The sequence below is a fragment of the Musa acuminata genome, chromosome BXJ2-5, assembly GCF_036884655.1.
Source record: "Musa acuminata AAA Group cultivar baxijiao chromosome BXJ2-5, Cavendish_Baxijiao_AAA, whole genome shotgun sequence".
Taxonomy (NCBI): Eukaryota; Viridiplantae; Streptophyta; class Magnoliopsida; order Zingiberales; family Musaceae; genus Musa; species Musa acuminata.
This window is the reverse complement of record NC_088342.1, coordinates 33,793,937-33,815,094: the sequence shown is the minus strand read 5'-3', so window position 1 is coordinate 33,815,094 and position 21,158 is coordinate 33,793,937. Positions and strand designations below refer to the sequence as shown.

The window sequence follows — 21,158 nt, the reverse complement described above, 5'->3', positions numbered from 1 at the left end:
TTCCGATCGATTTCGATCAGCGTTGGCTTGGCTGTGCCGACGACCAATCGGGCAACGCTTCTCAACTTTAATCCATGGACCAAAGAGGTCCAGCTCTAAGTGAGAAGACCCAACCTCCCTTAGGGTAATAGAGCCATCTAAATCGGAAGGGGGTTGCTCCACACCCTTTTGGGGGTCGGCCTTGTGAGAAGAGTCCAGAAAAACAAGGGAGGAAGTCAAAGAAGTCATCGAAACTAGAGGGCAAATCCACTTTATGACCCACACAACTATACTTGAAACACACCAAAGGTAAATTCTCATATGAAACAGTTTGGAAAATTCCTTTCTTTAGGTGACCCAGTCATACTGCTTATGGGGTTTTGAAAGATCGATTTCTATACTAACCTTACATATCGACCCCTTTCAAACGAGAAAGAACATTCATCATTCTTTAGGGGACGACCTAGGAGAGAACCAAGATTAATAACACATTCTGTTCCAGTACTCCAAAGGAAGATTGACGAACTACACCTAGATAGGGACAGATGAGATCCTCTCTGTGAGAGGCTGGAAATTAGCTTTCTTGGGCATCATATACAAAACCTCCCCTCGAATGGTCCATGGTCCCTCGGTGAGGATGCGAACAACCTCCGCTTTAGAAAAAAATTGAAAGCAAATAAAAACCTTAAGCCAAATTGATCACTTGGGACACCAAAGAACATTTCCATTAGTGAGAAACCACATATTTCAAGAAATCCAAAGTCGAAGTCGGAGGAAATGATTGATCAAACTAGATATTCAAGGTTTTTGCCATTCATGAGGAGTTTTTTCGTCAAATTCGATGAAATCCTTAGAAGCATCATAGATCCGGTTAAACAAAGAAGAAGATAGTAGTGAACTTGCATCTGGCCCATATGAAGGACCAATTAACATCAATGCCTAAGAGATGCTCTTTCCAGTGAAAGGGTCATCCAATTGGCTCTTCTTGGAAGGCGGAGGGGCATTGGAAGGATCCCGATGGAGTGGCCCATTTTTCTTGGTACTTGCCAAAGGAGAAAACCTTAGGGGTCTGGCTTGGCATCACTCCAGGAACCCTAACTGAAGGGATCGACACCACAGAAGAAGATGATGACACCCTAGGGAGGGGAACAACAATGGATGCAAGGAGAGAGCCAAGTAGGGGATGTGAAGCCAGTAGTTGGGGGCGGGGGGGGGGTGGGGAAGGGTGTGGTTGGGTCGCATCAAAGGTGGAATTAAGGAGGGAGAAGGCAATGGGGTTGTCCTTATCGCCTTAGAAACCCAGAGCTTCTCTCTCTAAGGAAAGAAGAGAGTTCCCTACTCTCTCACAAATTTATTTAATGCATTACAATCGACCATATCTTGTTCAGAACTTCACGGTTAGCCCCCAATTCCCTTCTCGCACTTTTCTAGTTCGAAAACCCTAAAGAAGATGCAGTGCAAGATTCTTTTCCGCCATCAATCTGGTCCTCATGATTAATCTAGGACTATGTGTTTTTGCTGCTTATCGATCCGATTGATGTGATTCTCCCGATAAGCTCTAACTCTGATGGCTGCCCTCCCTCCGCAAGCGGACAACTTCTAGATCACCCTTGTTCTTTCCCTCAGTGAGCTTTTTTTTTCCTCATAAATTTGATACTTTTGGTCATATTTTTATATGAAAAAGGTTTACTTGGTGGAATTGGTGGCACCTGCTATTTCTATTCTTCTGTTTCTCTTTGGAACAAATTGATTTATTTGTAGGACATGCTTAGATCATCACAAGAGGATAAAGGTAAAAAGTTTGCTATGAGGTTTGTTACCAATACTAGATATTTGCAAAGTTTTTAGCATTGTGGTGAGGCACTGCGGTTATATCTCTGAGACTTATGTGATGGTATATTTAATTTTGAAGTGTTCAATATTGGTTGGCATGTAGGACGAGCAACAACAAATTACTTTCATAGTGGAGGAATAGAAAGAGAAAAGTGAAAGATAATAACTAAAAATAATAAGCAAATGTATAACTATCCAATTGGCTCAAAGATAACACTCCTAGGATAGAAGTCTTGCACCTCCGCATGCCTCACAAGGTGGGAAAGGAAAAAAACTTGATTCATGGATCCTTTTTTTATTCATACATTACAATGTTATAGCCCATTTTTATATGCTCAAGTATAAGAATAAAAAGAAAATTACAGAAATTTAAAAAATTACAATCGCATCAAATCAAATATATGATATCTTGTTCTTCGTTTCTGATTTGATTTGAGAAATAGTCTTCCTCTCTTCATGATATTTTTGATTGATAATCTTTCATCTTTATAGAGATGAATCTTTAAGATATTCAATCAAGATTTGTAATTTTCAATAATATGATTTCTTTTTTGTTGTATTTTTTCTTTCTTTTTCTCCTCGTTGAGTAGATATTTTCATGTTATTACATATGTAAAATATCTCTAAACAAATTAAATTTATTTTATTAATAAATTAATTTAATTGCTCATGCATCATATTGTTTTACTGTTTCTTTTTCATTTCTGCTATTGAGCGAGCATGCACATGTGGAGATTTTGGAATCGAATGAATTGTTCCTTTAAAGTCAGAGACGATTGAATTTGATTGGCCTAGATGCATGCATAGCAATTCATGTGCAGAGTATAGTTTCATCAAAACTAAAATTTTAATTTCATTCTTCCTCAAATTAGTGACTATATTATGGATATATTAGATGACATTTTGGTCTCTTTGGTGTTTATGTAGCATTTACATGATGCCTTTTGTGGAAGTTGTATGATATACTGCCATGGTTGTTTTGACCAAATACAAAGTTTAATATGCTAATGAGTTAGTTTTAGTTCCAGAGCATGCTTCTGATGATTCTTGGTGTGATGATGGGCTTCTGAATGAAATCTCAGATGCTGACTTAAACAGAGAACAGAAGAGGCGTTATGATCAATTTTATACAGTATCCTTGCAATCTATAAATGATATGCATATCCTTTGTCCAAAACTCTTCATAGTAAAACTTTTAGGGCTTTAAACTTGAGGATGTATCATATGGAACCCTTGACAAAAGTTTATATGGGTTATCGAGATGGTATATCTGCAGGAAAGGAAGCTTCTGCCCAAGAGGGCTTCAACATTGGGTTTAAGCAATCTGCAAGCAGTGGTTACAAATGGGGAATTGTTAGAGGCATCACAAGGTGAAAAGTGATAGTATTTACTGATCTCTTTCTGCAGAAGAATTTTGGTATCTTATTTTTCCTACATTATTTCGTAGTGCATTTGTAAACCTCCCAGATCAATTCAAAGAAAAGTTAGTTAAGAAGCTTGAAGACAGATGCACGTTTCAAAGTCTTTACAAGCCCGTTCAAGAGATTTCCACGGACGATGCTCTGAGAATGTATCACTTTCAACTACAACAAGAAAATAAACAATCTCATCAAAGATCAAAAGCGACAGTATCATCGGCAATCGAAGATTTTGACTGCAATAAGTTAGACTTCTTTTTCAAGGAGCTTATGTTACTTGTAAGTGAGTCTTCTGAAATCAAAGCAAGTGTTGATGTTGTAAAAGGAGAGGAAGAAGAATGACCTTGATGTTGAAGTACTTGGAGGGATCGTTCAAATTCACTTACGTCTGAATTTTCTGGACAGATTGTAATTTTTTGATGGCCTCAGATTGCAATGAAAAGAACTGAACCATTGCTCCATTGCAGCATAATATATTTTGAGATTTTGCTTCAGAAAAATAGGTTCCAAATTTCAGAGTATTGACTATTCTTCCACTGGAACTGTGCCGTCATTTTTGGGAACGTTGAAAGCACTCATGGTTTGATAATAATCTCCTTCCGAAATGCAATACTTTTTCATTGTGTTTGATGTTGAGCATGGCCTTTCTTTTTCCTCCTAGTTTTGCACACTGTAAATATAAGCATAAGATGCTTCTCCAACAATAACGATAGAATCTGATGAGAGGTTAATCAAGTAGCACTATATTGAAATGAATGAGATACTATTTTCAAACTAATACAAACAACTCTTACACTTTTTTCTTTCCTTTTTTCTGAATAAATTTCTACTTTCAGAATGCATTTACTTCAGCTTTAAATTAACATCGTATTTCATTAATTAGATTTTTTTTTACACTAAGTTAAAGTCATATGGTTGAGTTTTTCTGATCTTTCTTATGTATTTAGCAAGTCAATTCAATAGCCATAAATTTTTGATTTGCCAAATAAATCAGCAATTACCAACTTAACTCTCTTTGACCTTTAATTAATTGTAATCTTAGATGTCTAAGCATATTACAACTATGTCATGCTCCACAATATAGTATTTGTATAAATTATAAATTATAAATTATAAAATATAAGTCTCATTAAATGTATTCATGTGTATAATTCTAGATTAATTATATATTATTTTTATAATTAATTATTATTTTTGAATGTGTCGGAGAATATTAAATCATATTGTCTTAGCATCTAGTAAAATCGGAGTCAGAATATCCAATGATCTTCAAATGGTCTGATCTCCCATATGATCTTTTGTTCTCTTTAAATATCTCATGACTCTTTTAGCTACATTCCAATGATTCATTCCATGATTGCTTAAGTATCTATCTAACATTCCAACAATGTACATTATATCTTGACGCGTACAAACCTGTGCATACATTAGACTCCCTAAAGCTAATGCATAGGAAATCTTCTGCATTTCTTAAGTTTCCAGATTTTTTTTAAGGCACTAATTGAGACTGAACTTGTCTCCCTTTGTGATAGGGGTGTCTCCTGGTTTACAATCCTATATGCTAAACCTTTTGAGTACTTTATCGATATAGTTCCTTTGTAATAATCCTAGAATACCTCGCGATCTATCTCGGTGTATCTTGATTCCTAATACAAAAGGGGTATCACCAAGATCTTTCATCTCAAAATTTCTAGATAAAAATCTCTTGGTTTCGTGCAATATGTCTATATCATTAGTGGCAAGCAGAATGTCATCCATATAAAATATAAGTAAAATAAATTTGCTCCCACTGAATTTATGATACATGCAATCATCAACAACATTCATCTTAAAACCAAATGAGATAATTACTTGATGAAATTTGTGATACTACTAAAAGGATGTTTGTTTTGTTAGGATCGAAATCGGCACTAAGAGGGGGGGAGTGTGAATTAGTGCTTACGATAAAAATTACATCGATTCGAAAATTTCGTTCGATAAAATCATATTGGAAATATGTTTAACTCGAAAACGTTCATAAAAATGTAATGAGCAAGTAAAGCAGTTTGCAATAAAGGTAAACAACAAAATATAAATACAAACTAAGTTTTATAGTGGTTCGATCATCGTGACCTGCATCCACTCCTGATTCCTCTTCACTCAAGGCCATCGGCTTTCACTATCGATCTTCTTTCAACGGAGGAAGATCAACTATCCTTTTACACCCATTTTCTCCTTTTCACCGGTTTAGGAGATAACCTTTACAACCTCACCTCTCTCTTAAACTTCATATATAATACTGAGAGCTTGAGACGAGTTTTTATAATATTACTATAGCATTTTTCTTTTCTTTAACTCACAATTGATGTGTTTACTGAGTAAGGATGAGTAGGGCTTTTTTAGGCCCCAAATGAATTCAAATTTAGGGACCAAATGATCTCATCTTGGGTTTTCGGGGTACTAGCAATACCACCGCCTGCTAGTTTGAGACTAGGTGGTACCATCGCCTAACACAGTCTGGGAGATTGTATCTGAGCAATATTATCACCTAAACTGGCAGTGTCACAGCTTGGGCCAACTATGGGTCACTAATTGGGCCTTCCACTTGGCCCAAAATAACCCCAATTCAGGCCGAGTTAACCCATAATTGAGTTGGTCTAATTACATTCTAAACAATCCAATTAGAACTAAAACTACTTCGATCTAGACAAATTATTATAAGTAAGAATTCTAAGTTATCCAACATGTCATTGGTTCATCCGATGCTTCACCCGAACCTTCGGCATATCGTCCTCTCTTATGATGTATTGCCCAATCGACATGTTGATATCCGCAACACCCGATCTCCTTAGTGCAATGTCTGATCCTTTTGGCCCGATGCTCGAACTCATGGCACGAAGCCTTCTGCTGATATGTCGACCATTCCTCCGGTCCGACATCCAATCTTCTGACATGTTCCATTTTAGCCCAACTTTTGATTCCACCGCTTTAATCAATTTATCTTTCCTGATTGAATATAGTCCTACGTCACTTAAATGTACATTAGATCGTAAACTCATTAATTGATTTCATCGTCAAAATCCAAGATTCAATATGTTTTATCTCATAGATAGATTTTATCAATTTACATATTATTTTCTTTAGGTTCTTTTGATACAAAGTATTCTGGTTGTACCATATAAATTATTTCATCAATATTTCCATTGAGAATTGTTATTTTGACATCCATCTAAAAGAGCTCCAAATCAAAATGTGTGGCTAAAGCCATAATTATTCTAAAAGAGTCATTCGTTAAAACCGGAGAGGTTTATTTAAAGTCAATCCCTTCTTTTTGAGTATAGCCCTTTGCCACAAGACGTGCATTATATCTCTCCACATTACCATTAGAATCCCCTTTGGTTTTAAAAATTCATTTACAACCAATAAGTTTCACTCCTTCTAGTAATGGGACAAGTTCTCAAACTTTATTGTCTTGTATGGACTTATACTCTTGATTCATTGCTTTAATCCACTTATCAGAATTGGAATCCTCTATGGCTTGACAGAAGTTGATTGGATCATCTTCCATCATATCACTACTTTTTTCATGTTCCCAGAGAAATACCATATAATCATATGAAATGACACTCCTCCTTACCCTAATGGATCATCACAAAGGTGCTAGCTCTTGTGGCATATGTTCTTATGGATGTTGAGTTTGATCCTCATGAATAATTTTCTTATACTATATGAGAGTTGAAATAACTATATCCTTTTGAGGTATTGAATTTACCACATCAGTGGCAACTATATAAATTGGATTAAATTGAACCAATTCTTCCTCAAACGTAAAGTCTTTAACCTTATTTCTCCCCCCAAACTCAATATCCTTGTAGCAATACTCGTCTCAAAAATATTTATTGATTTGGGATTATAAAATTTGTACCCCTTAGATCGTTCAGAATAACCAATAAAATAATTGCTTATTGTTTGGGGTTCCAATTTCTTTTCGTTAGGCCTGTAAAGCCTTGTCTTAGATAGACAACCTATGAAAGTGTCTTAGACTAGGCTTTCTTCCGGTCCAAAGCTCATAAGGTGTTTTTGTAGTTGCTTTAATTGGTACTCTATAAGAATGTAAGCTATAGTTTTTATTGCTTCTCTTCAGGGTGACTCTGGCAAAGTAGATTAAAAAATCATATTTCTTACTATGTCTTTAAGTATGCAGTTTCGTCTTTCAACTACACCATTCATGTTAGGTGACATTGGCATTTTATACAGAGGGATAATTCCACACTCCTCTAAGCATAGAGCAAATGGTCCTCGACGTTATTCACTTGAGCCGTCATTTCTGTTGTAATATTCCCCTCCACGGTTAGATCTAATGCTTTATATATATATATATATATATATATATATATATATATATATATATATATATATAAATATATATATATATTCACTGTTGAATTAGATGCGGTCATCAAATTTGTGATCAAGATCGTAGGATCATGTGATCCTACGGCCCAGATTGAGATTTGGAGCTGGACCTGACGTTTGAATCGGATACAAAGCTTGACTAGAATGGAGTTACGAGTTGACTTAGAGTCGGTCGATTCAACTTAAGCAAGTTGGGATATAAATGTTTTGAAAAAGAAATAACGTGTCACGGCCTTCTTGGTGGTGCACGATTGTAGGCGAACCCTAGTGGAAATACCATTCTCCAGCTCCGCAAACGAGATCAGGAATCACGGCCCACGCTCTCCTCTCCTCTCCTCCCTCTCTCTCCACCATCCTAAATACTTCACTCCTCCCTCTCCCGCGCAGCCAACCCCTTATTCCCAATGACTTGATTGAAGACGGCGGGTTTCAAAGTTGGTGAGGAGGTGCCGATGAAGGAGGAGGACGAGTTTATGCTTTTAAGAAATTGCTTCCTCGAGACCTCCTCGACATTAATCTCGTTGATGAAAGGTTCTGGTTCGATTCAAGTGATATGGATTGTTGTTATTTTGGTTTGCTCTTCATGGTATTGTTCTGTTATCGAGTGATGAGGGTTTGTTCATTTTTGTTTTCATATTCTCGTTGCCAAGAAAATAGTTATAAGACAGAGAGAGAGCGCCGACAAACATTTCAATTCGTGTCAAAACCGACGTAGACTAACTTACCAAAAATCGAAAGCTTAAAATAAATTAATTTTTTATAAATAAAATATTAATTTGATTATGTTGTTGTAAGCTCATTTACAAGATGAGTATTTGACCCTAAGGTTTTCTCCTTTGGCAAGTACCAAGAAAAATGGCGACGCACGGACGTGAGGGGATCATTAAAACGCACGGACGGACGTGAGGGGATCATTAAATCGCACGGACGTGAGGGGATCATTAAAACGCACGGACGTGAGGGGATCATTAAAACGCACGTCCGTGCGTCGCCACCAACAGCGAAATAGGAGCGGGCGAGGAACGTGAGGGGATCATTAAAACGCACGGACGTGAGGGGATCATTAAATCGCAACTACAGAGAGAAGCAGTGTAGAACGAGGAGGTCGAGGAGCAGTGACGGCCAGGACCGAAGAGCCAAGTAAGAATCCGCCATTTCCACCGTCTCTCTCTCTCACTCTCCCTGCCTCCGGGGGTGATATGGCGAGGGCGTCTCATGCTTAGTGACGCGGTTGATATCGGATTCGGGGAGTGGCCTCCGGAGCCGTCGGATCCGGGTGGGGTTGCAGCCGCCGCCGTTCTCCCTGTAGTTGCGATTTAATGATCCCCTCACGTCCGTGCGTCGCCACCAACAGCGAAATAGGAGCGGGCGAGGAAGACGAGATCGAGAGACGGAGCTTCACTCGTCCCACCCAGTTGTCCCGCTCGTCGAAAACCCCTACCTTTGCTCCTCAGGCGATCGATCCCGTCGTCGGGCCCTGCCCCCAGGTTTGCCTCCACTCCTTTCTCCTACCCCGTTCCTATTGCGACGCATTGATATGCTCTTGTTTCTTTTGCTATGGAGCTCGTCTCGATTTCCGTTTAATTGCTCAGGGTTGTATTTGTTCTGCGTGGATTCTCGGTTCTGTTTGGATTACGCCTTTTCTTCTATGTTTCTCGTGAGGTTCATCGTGGCGGATCCTCTTGGGAAATCTCAATTAGGGTTTGGATTGTGGGGGCGTGGGGCTTTAATTTGATTAATTATGTTATTTGGATTGTTAATTGCTCGAATTTGGATGGTGAATCACGGGAAGTGCCATTGTGTAACATTTATTTATGTTTTGTAGATAAGAGTTTTTGGTCCTTCCGCAGCTACTCAAGTGCTCGGCCTATTGTCAGAGCTGGAATGGAGGGCATAAATGGTATATAAACTTGGTCTTGTTTTTCATTGTTTAGCTATAAGTTGTTGTGTTGTCAAAGCTTTGGGAGTTGAGATGCATTAAAGAGAGTTTGCAATTTTGTTACAAGCATTGATTGAAAAGGCGCTAGGTGCCAAAAGGTGCTAAGGTCCAAAAACGTCCGAGGTGCTAGGCGTTCGTCTGAGTGAAGCGAGACGCTAAAATATAAAAATATATAATATAATTAATAAATATATTTATTTAAATAAAAATATATCATTTATTTTGAAACCTAATAATAATTTTAAATAAATAAAAATTAATAGTATTAAAATCAAAATAATATATTATTAATCTAATAAATAAAAATACTATTACTAGTATATAGTTAGTAGCAAGGTCTATCATACCGAAGCGTACCATCCGTACCCGGCGGTATGTACCGATCCGATAGGTTACCGGTATGCGGATCGCCCGATACCGCTACAGTGCTACAGTATGAAAAAAGTATAAAATTGTTCGGTACGCCCTGATGTACCGCCCGGTACACCGGTACCGTACCGTACCGTACCGAGCTCGGGTCGAAACGCCTGTACGGTACGATACGACGAACCTTGGTTAGTAGCATATTGTTAATATATTGATAACAGTATACTATTGAAGTAAGAAGAGTGTGAGTAAGAGGAAGACTGAGGCTACTGACTGAGAGCAGCGGCAGCGGTAGCAACGAGAAGCGATAGTGGCAGCGGCAGCGGTAGCGGCGAGCGATGGCAACGGGAGCGGCGACAGTGGCAACGACAGTGGTAGTAACGAGTAGCGGGAGTAGGAGCGGCGAGCGGCGATAGTGGCAGCAGCAGCAGTAGTAGCGAGCAGAGGCAGCGGGAGCGGCAACAGTGTCAACGGGAGCAGGAGTGGCGAGCGACGATAGTGGCAGCGACAGCAGTAACAGCGAGTAGTGGCAGCGGGAGCGGCGATAGTGGCAGCGGTAGCAGCGAGCAGGGGGGAGCGAGAGCGGGAGCGGCGAGCGACGACAGTGGCAGCGGCAGCGAGAGCAAGAGCGACGAGCGACGATAGTGGCAGCGATAGCGGTAGGAGTGGCAGCGGCAGTGGGAGTGGAAGTGGCGAGCGGGGTTAGAGTTGAGGAAGTCGTGAGAAGAAGGCTGATATCGGTGCTTTAGTTGGTTCGATTGGACCAACTAAAGCACCGGAGATTGAACCAGACCTAAAACGCTGGTTCGGTCGCTGGGTTTAACCCGGGTGCTCGCCCGACGCCTGGGCTCGGGCGAGCGCCCAAGCGACGCGCTTCGGGCCTCCCCTCGCTTAGGAAGATGAACTTGACTTCGATATTTTCTGTTTCTATATCACTTTATTTCAATGCTTGGCAACACTGATATATCTAAGCTTGCATGCTGCTTTACTTCACTTAAGAGGTATATCTTTTAGAAAGCTTTAATCTGATTTTGGATTCCAATTTTAGGCTGCAGTACACTAGAAACTTGTTATGGACTGCTAACAATCTTGACATGTTTATGTTTTATCAATGAAATCAACCATAAAATTGCTTTTATTTTCATATACAACAGTTCTTAACTCTGAAAATAAAAAGTATGTAATGTCAGCAGTAGGTTGACATAAAGGAAAACTTGCATATACCTCCATAGTATAATAGCAAGAAATAATGTGTGAAGAATAGGGTTTCAGTTTCCTCACCTTCTTAACCATTTGCATTTGCAAACATGGGATAATAGTGATGGACTATTCAACTCTACTATGCAACTCTAACAATTGTGACTTGTCTGTATATATTGTGCAATTGTGACTTCACGCAAGATGCACAAGATGACACAGGAGAGTTCAAGAATGAAGATATAAAGATATCTTGATGTATTTTTTTTCGAGATGATGTGGAATTTATAATTGTCTCACTTTGATATTGATTTTTGGATAAAATAAAGATTGTAATGTGAAGTTTCAAATATCAATAATTTTATCTTGAATTTATGAAAAAGTTTTGGTATGATTTTGAAATTATTAAAAATTGATAGGTAATTAATAAAATTATTATTGACAGTATAGTGACACTCAAATAATCCATTACTAATTTTTTTTATATTTTAGTGACAGGTCAAGCCATCACTAAATTATTATTATCTTTTCCATTTAATCAGTAAGAGTTAATTATATTGTCACTAAAATTGTTAGTCAATTCTTTTAGTGACAGAAGTGTTCATAACCAATTGTTGTCACAGAAATATTAATTTATCAATTTATTTATTTTTAGCGATAGAATTTAATGTTTTAGCTACAAATATAAACTATCACTAAAAACTATAATTTAATGACATATGTGTCTTTTTTTGTTACTAAAACTTTTAGCCACGAGATCTATGCTGACGGAAGCTAGTGATGGCTCATTTTGCACTAATTCTTTTAGTGACAACTTTTGTTCATGGTTAATAACTATTTTTCTTATAGTGTAGGGGGCATGTGACCTGTATGTGTGCCAATATCTCAAGGAGCAGAGGAAACCAATGGCCTCGATCGCTTCCTCGACATGGCACCACCCCACCCCCCTATTCCGATCGATTTCGATCAGCGTTGGCTTGGCTGTGCCGACGACCAATCGGGCAACGCTTCTCAACTTTAATCCATGGACCAAAGAGGTCCAGCTCTAAGTGAGAAGACCCAACCTCCCTTAGGGTAATAGAGCCATCTAAATCGGAAGGGGGTTGCTCCACACCCTTTTGGGGGTCGGCCTTGTGAGAAGAGTCCAGAAAAACAAGGGAGGAAGTCAAAGAAGTCATCGAAACTAGAGGGCAAATCCACTTTATGACCCACACAACTATACTTGAAACACACCAAAGGTAAATTCTCATATGAAACAGTTTGGAAAATTCCTTTCTTTAGCTGACCCAGTCATACTGCTTATGGGGTTTTGAAAGATCGATTTCTATACTAACCTTACATATCGACCCCTTTCAAACGAGAAAGAACATTCATCATTCTTTAGGGGACGACCTAGGAGAGAACCAAGATTAATAACACATTCTGTTCCAGTACTCCAAAGGAAGATTGACGAACTACACCTAGATAGGGACAGATGAGATCCTCTCTGTGAGAGGCTGGAAATTAGCTTTCTTGGGCATCAGATACAAAACCTCCCCTCGAATGGTCCATGGTCCCTCGGTGAGGATGCGAACAACCTCCGCTTTAGAAAAAAATTGAAAGCAAATAAAAACCTTAAGCCAAATTGATCACTTGGGACACCAAAGAACATTTCCATTAGTGAGAAACCACATATTTCAGGAAATCCAAAGTCGAAGTCCGAGGAAATGATTGATCAAACTAGATATTCAAGGTTTTTGCCATTCATGAGGAGTTTTTTCGTCAAATTCGATGAAATCCTTAGAAGCATCATAGATCCGGTTAAACAAAGAAGAAGATAGTAGTGAACTTGCATCTGGCCCATATGAAGGACCAATTAACATCAATGCCTAAGAGATGCTCTTTCCAGTGAAAGGGCCATCCAATTGGCTCTTCTTGGAAGGCGGAGGGGCATTGGAAGGATCCCGATGGAGTGGCCCATTTTTCTTGGTACTTGCCAAAGGAGAAAACCTTAGGGGTCTGGCTTGGCATCACTCCAGGAACCCTAACTGAAGGGATCGACACCACAGAAGAAGATGATGACACCCTAGGGAGGGGAACAACAATGGATGCAAGGAGAGAGCCAAGTAGGGGATGTGAAGCCAGTAGTTGGGGGCGGGGGGGGGTGGGGAAGGGTGTGGTTGGGTCGCATCAAAGGTGGAATTAAGGAGGGAGAAGGCAATGGGGTTGTCCTTATCGCCTTAGAAACCCAGAGCTTCTCTCTCTAAGGAAAGAAGAGAGTTCCCTACTCTCTCACAAATTTATTTAATGCATTACAATCGACCATATCTTGTTCAGAACTTCACGGTTAGCCCCCAATTCCCTTCTCGCACTTTTCTAGTTCGAAAACCCTAAAGAAGATGCAGTGCAAGATTCTTTTCCGCCATCAATCTGGTCCTCATGATTAATCTAGGACTATGTGTTTTTGCTGCTTATCGATCCGATTGATGTGATTCTCCCGATAAGCTCTAACTCTGATGGCTGCCCTCCCTCCGCAAGCGGACAACTTCTAGATCACCCTTGTTCTTTCCCTCAGTGAGCTTTTTTTTTCCTCATAAATTTGATACTTTTGGTCATATTTTTATATGAAAAAGGTTTACTTGGTGGAATTGGTGGCACCTGCTATTTCTATTCTTCTGTTTCTCTTTGGAACAAATTGATTTATTTGTAGGACATGCTTAGATCATCACAAGAGGATGAAGGTAAAAAGTTTGCTATGAGGTTTGTTACCAATACTAGATATTTGCAAAGTTTTTAGCATTGTGGTGAGGCACTGCGGTTATATCTCTGAGACTTATGTGATGGTATATTTAATTTTGAAGTGTTCAATATTGGTTGGCATGTAGGACGAGCAACAACAAATTACTTTCATAGTGGAGGAATAGAAAGAGAAAAGTGAAAGATAATAACTAAAAATAATAAGCAAATGTATAACTATCCAATTGGCTCAAAGATAACACTCCTAGGATAGAAGTCTTGCACCTCCGCATGCCTCACAAGGTGGGAAAGGAAAAAAACTTGATTCATGGATCCTTTTTTTATTCATACATTACAATGTTATAGCCCATTTTTATATGCTCAAGTATAAGAATAAAAAGAAAATTACAGAAATTTAAAAAATTACAATCGCATCAAATCAAATATATGATATCTTGTTCTTCGTTTCTGATTTGATTTGAGAAATAGTCTTCCTCTCTTCATGATATTTTTGATTGATAATCTTTCATCTTTATAGAGATGAATCTTTAAGATATTCAATCAAGATTTGTAATTTTCAATAATATGATTTCTTTTTTGTTGTATTTTTTCTTTCTTTTTCTCCTCGTTGAGTAGATATTTTCATGTTATTACATATGTAAAATATCTCTAAACAAATTAAATTTATTTTATTAATAAATTAATTTAATTGCTCATGCATCATATTGTTTTACTGTTTCTTTTTCATTTCTGCTATTGAGCGAGCATGCACATGTGGAGATTTTGGAATCGAATGAATTGTTCCTTTAAAGTCAGAGACGATTGAATTTGATTGGCCTAGATGCATGCATAGCAATTCATGTGCAGAGTATAGTTTCATCAAAACTAAAATTTTAATTTCATTCTTCCTCAAATTAGTGACTATATTATGGATATATTAGATGACATTTTGGTCTCTTTGGTGTTTATGTAGCATTTACATGATGCCTTTTGTGGAAGTTGTATGATATACTGCCATGGTTGTTTTGACCAAATACAAAGTTTAATATGCTAATGAGTTAGTTTTAGTTCCAGAGCATGCTTCTGATGATTCTTGGTGTGATGATGGGCTTCTGAATGAAATCTCAGATGCTGACTTAAACAGAGAACAGAAGAGGCGTTATGATCAATTTTATACAGTATCCTTGCAATCTATAAATGATATGCATATCCTTTGTCCAAAACTCTTCATAGTAAAACTTTTAGGGCTTTAAACTTGAGGATGTATCATATGGAACCCTTGACAAAAGTTTATATGGGTTATCGAGATGGTATATCTGCAGGAAAGGAAGCTTCTGCCCAAGAGGGCTTCAACATTGGGTTTAAGCAATCTGCAAGCAGTGGTTACAAATGGGGAATTGTTAGAGGCATCACAAGGTGAAAAGTGATAGTATTTACTGATCTCTTTCTGCAGAAGAATTTTGGTATCTTATTTTTCCTACATTATTTCGTAGTGCATTTGTAAACCTCCCAGATCAATTCAAAGAAAAGTTAGTTAAGAAGCTTGAAGACAGATGCACGTTTCAAAGTCTTTACAAGCCCGTTCAAGAGATTTCCACGGACGATGCTCTGAGAATGTATCACTTTCAACTACAACAAGAAAATAAACAATCTCATCAAAGATCAAAAGCGACAGTATCATCGGCAATCGAAGATTTTGACTGCAATAAGTTAGACTTCTTTTTCAAGGAGCTTATGTTACTTGTAAGTGAGTCTTCTGAAATCAAAGCAAGTGTTGATGTTGTAAAAGGAGAGGAAGAAGAATGACCTTGATGTTGAAGTACTTGGAGGGATCGTTCAAATTCACTTACGTCTGAATTTTCTGGACAGATTGTAATTTTTTGATGGCCTCAGATTGCAATGAAAAGAACTGAACCATTGCTCCATTGCAGCATAATATATTTTGAGATTTTGCTTCAGAAAAATAGGTTCCAAATTTCAGAGTATTGACTATTCTTCCACTGGAACTGTGCCGTCATTTTTGGGAACGTTGAAAGCACTCATGGTTTGATAATAATCTCCTTCCGAAATGCAATACTTTTTCATTGTGTTTGATGTTGAGCATGGCCTTTCTTTTTCCTCCTAGTTTTGCACACTGTAAATATAAGCATAAGATGCTTCTCCAACAATAACGATAGAATCTGATGAGAGGTTAATCAAGTAGCACTATATTGAAATGAATGAGATACTATTTTCAAACTAATACAAACAACTCTTACACTTTTTTCTTTCCTTTTTTCTGAATAAATTTCTACTTTCAGAATGCATTTACTTCAGCTTTAAATTAACATCGTATTTCATTAATTAGATTTTTTTTTACACTAAGTTAAAGTCATATGGTTGAGTTTTTCTGATCTTTCTTATGTATTTAGCAAGTCAATTCAATAGCCATAAATTTTTGATTTGCCAAATAAATCAGCAATTACCAACTTAACTCTCTTTGACCTTTAATTAATTGTAATCTTAGATGTCTAAGCATATTACAACTATGTCATGCTCCACAATATAGTATTTGTATAAATTATAAATTATAAATTATAAAATATAAGTCTCATTAAATGTATTCATGTGTATAATTCTAGATTAATTATATATTATTTTTATAATTAATTATTATTTTTGAATGTGTCGGAGAATATTAAATCATATTGTCTTAGCATCTAGTAAAATCGGAGTTAGAATATCCAATGATCTTCAAATGGTCTGATCTCCCATATGATCTTTTGTTCTCTTTAAATATCTCATGACTCTTTTAGCTACATTCCAATGATTCATTCCATGATTGCTTAAGTATCTATCTAACATTCCAACAATGTACATTATATCTTGACGCGTACAAACCTGTGCATACATTAGACTCCCTAAAGCTAATGCATAGGAAATCTTCTGCATTTCTTAAGTTTCCAGATTTTTTTTAAGGCACTAATTGAGACTGAACTTGTCTCTCTTTGTGATAGGGGTGTCTCCTGGTTTACAATCCTATATGCTAAACCTTTTGAGTACTTTATCGATATAGTTCCTTTGTAATAATCCTAGAATACCTCGCGATCTATCTCGGTGTATCTGGATTCCTAATACAAAAGGGGCATCACCAAGATCTTTCATCTCAAAATTTCTAGATAAAAATCTCTTGGTTTCGTGCAATATGTCTATATCATTAGTGGCAAGCAGAATGTCATCCATATAAAATATTAGTAAAATAAATTTGCTCCCACTGAATTTATGATACATGCAATCATCAACAACATTCATCTTAAAACCAAATGAGATAATTACTTGATGAAATTTGTGATACTACTAAAAGGATGTTTGTTTTGTTAGGATCGAAATCGGCACTAAGAGGGGGGGAGTGTGAATTAGTGCTTACGATAAAAATTACATCGATTCGAAAATTTCGTTCGATAAAATCATATTGGAAATATGTTTAACTCGAAAACGTTCATAAAAATGTAATGAGCAAGTAAAGCAGTTTGCAATAAAGGTAAAAAACAAAATATAAATACAAACTAAGTTTTATAGTGGTTCGATCATCGTGACCTGCATCCACTCCTGATTCCTCTTCACTCAAGGCCATCGGCTTTCACTATCGATCTTCTTTCAACGGAGGAAGATCAACTATCCTTTTACACCCATTTTCTCCTTTTCACCGGTTTAGGAGATAACCTTTACAACCTCACCTCTCTCTTAAACTTCATATATAATACTGAGAGCTTGAGACGAGTTTTTATAATATTACTATAGCATTTTTCTTTTCTTTAACTCACAATTGATGTGTTTACTGAGTAAGGATGAGTAGGGCTTTTTTAGGCCCCAAATGAATTCAAATTTAGGGACCAAATGATCTCATCTTGGGTTTTCGGGGTACTAGCAATACCACCGCCTGCTAGTTTGAGACTAGGTGGTACCATCGCCTAACACAGTCTGGGAGATTGTATCTGAGCAATATTATCACCTAAACTGGCAGTGTCACAGCTTGGGCCAACTATGGGTCACTAATTGGGCCTTCCACTTGGCCCAAAATAACCCCAATTCAGGCCGAGTTAACCCATAATTGAGTTGGTCTAATTACATTCTAAACAATCCAATTAGAACTAAAACTACTTCGATCTAGACAAATTATTATAAGTAAGAATTCTAAGTTATCCAACATGTCATTGGTTCATCCGATGCTTCACCCGAACCTTCGGCATATCGTCCTCTCTTATGATGTATTGCCCAATCGACATGTTGATATCCGCAACACCCGATCTCCTTAGTGCAATGTCTGATCCTTTTGGCCCGATGCTCGAACTCATGGCACGAAGCCTTCTGCTGATATGTCGACCATTCCTCCGGTCCGACATCCAATCTTCTGACATGTTCCATTTTAGCCCAACTTTTGATTCCACCGCTTTAATCAATTTATCTTTCCTGATTGAATATAGTCCTACGTCACTTAAATGTACATTAGATCGTAAACTCATTAATTGATTTCATCGTCAAAATCCAAGATTCAATATGTTTTATCTCATAGATAGATTTTATCAATTTACATATTATTTTCTTTAGGTTCTTTTGATACAAAGTATTCTGGTTGTACCATATAAATTATTTCATCAATATTTCCATTGAGAATTGTTATTTTGACATCCATCTAAAAGAGCTCCAAATCAAAATGTGTGGCTAAAGCCATAATTATTCTAAAAGAGTCATTCGTTAAAACCGGAGAGGTTTATTTAAAGTCAATCCCTTCTTTTTGAGTATAGCCCTTTGCCACAAGACGTGCATTATATCTCTCCACATTACCATTAGAATCCCCTTTGGTTTTAAAAATTCATTTACAACCAATAGGTTTCACTCCTTCTAGTAATGGGACAAGTTCTCAAACTTTATTGTCTTGTATGGACTTATACTCTTGATTCAATGCTTTAATCCACTTATCAGAATTGGAATCCTCTATGGCTTGACAGAAGTTGATTGGATCATCTTCCATCATATCACTACTTTTTTCATGTTCCCAGAGAAATACCATATAATCATATGAAATGACACTCCTCCTTACCCTAATGGATCATCACAAAGGTGCTAGCTCTTGTGGCATATGTTCTTATGGATGTTGAGTTTGATCCTCATGAATAATTTTCTTATACTATATGAGAGTTGAAATAACTATATCCTTTTGAGGTATTGAATTTACCACATCAGTGGCAACTATATAAATTGGATTAAATTGAACCAATTCTTCCTCAAACGTAAAGTCTTTAACCTTATTTCTCCCCCCAAACTCAATATCCTTGTAGCAATACTCGTCTCAAAAATATTTATTGATTTGGGATTATAAAATTTGTACCCCTTAGATCGTTCAGAATAACCAATAAAATAATTGCTTATTGTTTGGGGTTCCAATTTCTTTTCGTTAGGCCTGTAAAGCCTTGTCTTAGATAGACAACCTATGAAAGTGTCTTAGACTAGGCTTTCTTCCGGTCCAAAGCTCATAAGGTGTTTTTGTAGTTGCTTTAATTGGTACTCTATAAGAATGTAAGCTATAGTTTTTATTGCTTCTCTTCAGGGTGACTCTGGCAAAGTAGATTAAAAAATCATATTTCTTACTATGTCTTTAAGTATGCAGTTTCGTCTTTCAACTACACCATTCATGTTAGGTGACCTTGGCATTTTATACAGAGGGATAATTCCACACTCCTCTAAGCATAGAGCAAATGGTCCTCGACGTTATTCACTTGAGCCGTCATTTCTGTTGTAATATTCCCCTCCACGGTTAGATCTAATGCTTTATATATATATATATATATATATATATATATATATATTCACTGTTGAATTAGATGCGGTCATCAAATTTGTGATCAAGATCGTAGGATCATGTGATCCTACGGCCCAGATTGAGATTTGGAGCTGGACCTGACGTTTGAATCGGATACAAAGCTTGACTAGAATGGAGTTACGAGTTGACTTAGAGTCGGTCGATTCAACTTAAGCAAGTTGGGATATAAATGTTTTGAAAAAGAAATAACGTGTCACGGCCTTCTTGGTGGTGCGCGATTGTAGGCGAACCCTATTGGAAATACCAATCTCCAGCTCCGCAAACGAGATCAGGAATCACGGCCCACGCTCTCCTCTCCTCCCTCTCTCTCCACCATCCTAAATACTTCACTCCTCCCTCTCCCGCGCAGCCAACCCCTTATTCCCAATGACTTGATTGAAGACGGCGGGTTTCAAAGTTGGTGAGGAGGTGCCGATGAAGGAGGAGGACGAGTTTATGCTTTTAAGAAATTGCTTCCTCGAGACCTCCTCGACATTAATCTCGTTGATGAAAGGTTCTGGTTCGATTCAAGTGATATGGATTGTTGTTATTTTGGTTTGCTCTTCATGGTATTGTTCTGTTATCGAGTGATGAGGGTTTGTTCATTTTTGTTTTCATATCCTCGTTGCCAAGAAAATAGTTCTAAGACAGAGAGAGAGCGCCGACAAACATTTCAATTCGTGTCAAAACCGACGTAGACTAACTTACCAAAAATCGAAAGCTTAAAATAAATTAATTTTTTATAAATAAAATATTAATTTGATTATGTTGTTGTAAGCTCATTTACAAGATGAGTATTTGACCCTAAGGTTTTCTCCTTTGGCAAGTACCAAGAAAAATGGCGACGCACGGACGTGAGGGGATCATTAAAACGCACGGACGGACGTGAGGGGATCATTAAATCGCACGGACGTGAGGGGATCATTAAAACGCACGGACGTGAGGGGATCATTAAAACGCACGTCCGTGCGTCGCCACCAACAGCGAAATAGGAGCGGGCGAGGAACGTGAGGGGATCATTAAAACGCACGGACGTGAGGGGATCATTAAATCGCAACTACAGAGAGAAGCAGTGTAGAACGAGGAGGTCGAGGAGCAGTGACGGCCAGGACCGAAGAGCCAAGTAAGAATCCGCCATTTCCACCGTCTCTCTCTCTCACTCTCCCTGCCTCCGGGGGTGATATGGCGAGGGCATCTCATGCTTAGTGACGCGGTTGATATCGGATTCGGGGAGTGGCCTCCGGAGCCGTCGGATCCTGGTGGGGTTGCAGCCGCCGCCGTTCTCCCTGTAGTTGCGATTTAATGATCCCCTCACGTCCGTGCGTTTTAATGATCCCCTCACGTTCCTCGCCCGCTCCTATTTCGCTGTTGGTGGCGACGCACGGACGTGCGTTTTAATGATCCCCTCACGTCCGTGCGTTTTAATGATCCCCTCACGTCCGTGCGATTTAATGATCCCCTCACGTCCGTCCGTGCG

General features: G+C 38.1%; 2 long non-coding RNA genes across 2 annotated transcripts; both read left to right on the top strand.

Moving 5' to 3' along the window:
- Positions 1-2,939: 2,939 nt before the first annotated feature.
- LOC135611769 (uncharacterized) lies at positions 2,940-3,691 on the top strand. Its single transcript, XR_010486655.1, has 2 exons — positions 2,940-3,182; positions 3,260-3,691. It is a non-coding gene; the product is annotated as an uncharacterized LOC135611769 (long non-coding RNA).
- Positions 3,692-15,015: 11,324 nt separating this feature from the next.
- Positions 15,016-15,767, top strand: LOC135611768 (uncharacterized). The gene is made up of 2 exons (XR_010486654.1): positions 15,016-15,258; positions 15,336-15,767. It is a non-coding gene; the product is annotated as an uncharacterized LOC135611768 (long non-coding RNA).
- The last annotated feature ends 5,391 nt before the right edge of the window (positions 15,768-21,158 follow it).